Here is a 3,084-nt window from a genome sequence, read left to right as displayed (position 1 = left end):
TATTTTTTTCATGTCAGGAAACATGCCTCTGGAGAACTCTGAAATACAGAGTGCTCAATCTGAATTTGATGTTACTCCTATAGTAAGTTTAGTTGTTTAGATTTTTTTTATATTTTAAATTTGTTCTTATCAAATATGTGTCTGATTATATTTTCATTTTTGTAGAACAATAGCTCCCAGTCATGTGAAATCATAAATCTTGATTCTACTCAAGACATTGTTACCCCTAAGCGTTCTATAACGTCGTTAGAGTGTTCAAAAAATCTATCTGAAGTGTTTTCCGATCTGGATAACTCTTCATGCTCTAAATCCAGAAGAATTACAAAGGAGCCTACTATCTCTGTCGGCAAAGAGCACGTTGACTAGATTCAAGGATCTCTCATGTTTTAGCCATCTACATTGTAATTAATTTCCATTCAATAATGTATGTTTCTAGGTTTTGCTTTGAATAAAGCATGTATGTGGCTCTGTCACCATGCTAATTTAGCATGACTTTGTTGTATTTAAGTTCTCTATGCATGTGTGCAATGTTGTCTATTTGTTTTCATTTGATATTACATGTAGGTTGGCAATATTCTAATGTACTTTGAAGCATTAGCGATCAATTATATGTTTCTTTATATTTCTGTATTAAATGATATTCTATTGTTAATACTCTTCACATGCATATATCTACTGTTAGGTATATACATCTGTTAGATTTAATTCTATTTCTTCCATAGCAGAAAAATTAACTCTCAATATAAATGTATCTTGAACTTTGTATTAATATTTTTTATTTGTGTCCTTACCTTATTAATAAATGTATGGATTTTATTTTAGCATATATATGTTAATAGATGTTGTAGTTGATAATCAATGTTTCTTTATAGATTTTTATATATTTTTTCATTTGCTGAAGTTTATTTTTCACGTTTAGTTTAGTCTACCTTCAATATCCTTTATATATTTTACTAAGTATTACTTTAGTTGTCATGTAAATGCAATTTACTTCCTCATGTACAATTTTAAAAAATGAGAATATTAAGAAAGTCCCCTTTATAATCGTGCAGAGTTATTTCATGCCTAACATTACACACTTTTCCTTATCATCAAAGGTTACTTAAAGCATAACATTTTTTTGTCTGTTTTATTATTCATTAAATAAGGATTTTAAATAAGCTAAAAAATGTTCCATTTAATATTTGGATATAATATTTATTAATCAAACAAAGGTGGAAGAGGTTTGCACAATGTTGCAATAATATGTAAATGTGGAGAATCACTCACTGACAGAGTTGGATAAAGAGTCAAAATAGGAGTGATATGTAGTTTATAATCTCTCTCTATATTTATATTCTTTTACTCAATAGGCAACATATATGTCCAATTATAGCTTTCATTACATTGTGATTTACTTGACAAATCATGCAAAAATCTCTCAATGGATCAAAAGGTATATTTTCATGCCCATGCTATCTTAAATTATATTTAATTTTAATTGTAGAATTTAGGAGGCTTTCTTATGAAGTTTCTGCAGTTCATTAATTTCAAAGGTCTATAAATATCTTTCCCCAATACTCAACACACTTCTCAGCCTATTGGCATATACACAATGGCCTCCAAACAGAGTAAGTTTTTTATTTTTCTAAACATATCAAACATTTTATAAAAGATCATTTTCATGTGGATGATCTTCTTATTGATATGTTTTTTTTGTTCAATCTATTGCATATAGAAATAGATAAGCGACAATTTCTTCCTGCTAATTTTCAAGATGATAGGATTTTTTACTTTGAAGTTGATCCTAATGAGGTCAGTTTAAGTTATTTCAATATTTCTATACTATGTTTATACTATTTTATAATTTTCTTTCAATCATTATCTCATTACAATTGATTTAGTTTAAATTTATTTTGGATTTCTATTTTTTGTTGCATGTAGGTCCAGCCTGAATTTCCTTCAATATTCTATAGGAGATATAAGGACCAACTTAGTGAGAGAGTTTTCTTCATTGACCTTAATGAGAACTTGGTTGAGTTGATTATTGGAATATGCCAATCTGCTGGATATATTCTATTTGGATTTGATAATCTGATTAGATTGTTTGGTTTGGAGATGGTGGTTGGCTCAAGTTAATCTATGTAGGTGAAAATGTCTTCATCATCACCAAAGTTAAAGATGTTAGCATGATCAAGAAGCCCTTCCTGATCCACCCACTAAGCTTTTTCTTGATCCTATGTGCCATCCTTTTGTTAAATAACGTTACTGATCCTTCATTGAATGTTTTGTCATTACAACCCAATCCTAATATTGTAATTGATATTTCATCAGATTCTAGCATGAACTCTGATGTCCCACCCTATCTTGACCAATTCTATATTGATGGTGTCATGTCAGACATAGATGTTATTAATTCTATCCCTTCCAATCGTCCTATTAATGATGGTGTTAATTCTTCTTTAGTTTCAATAAATAATCCTTTGAACAATTTTCATCAAGGACAACAACAACATGCTTTACAAATCCACTTATTCATGGTTATCCCATTCTGAATTACTCACCTGTCCAGAATTCAATCAAGTCCCCTTTCCCACTCCAGCATGGTGATCCTTTGGGTTTTAATTTCGTATCTCTTGGAAACTCCAATCACAAGCTCGGTTACCTGTTGAAGATCCTTGAAGAAAATTAATCATTGTTACATGTCTAGCCCTTTCAGCAACCACCTACCAACTCAATCAAGCCATCGCCTGAGGTCATTACATGCGAGAAGCTGCTCACCTCTAATCAATTAGAGATATGCTCATTGGTAATATTTGTGTTTGCTTTATACTATATTGAACAACTCTATAATGCCTCAATTATGTGTAATTAATGATTTTTATTTTTTGCATATATTAGTTGCTTCCTTCAAGATTTGCAGAAAAAGCATTCCCTAGTAGGCGTAGTTCTGTTTTGGTTGTTTTTCAGAATGGGCATTACTACCGAATGGGTCTAAGGGTGGGGTAAAATCAAGAAGTTTCAGCTGTACTTGACTAGGGGTTGGAAGGATTTTGCCACCATATTGGTTCAGAGTGGTACTTCGCTCAAATTTCTGTAGTAATT

This window comes from Arachis hypogaea, chromosome 12 (genome assembly GCF_003086295.3).
Source record: "Arachis hypogaea cultivar Tifrunner chromosome 12, arahy.Tifrunner.gnm2.J5K5, whole genome shotgun sequence".
Taxonomy (NCBI): domain Eukaryota; kingdom Viridiplantae; phylum Streptophyta; class Magnoliopsida; order Fabales; family Fabaceae; genus Arachis; species Arachis hypogaea.
This window is presented reverse-complemented; position numbering follows the sequence as displayed.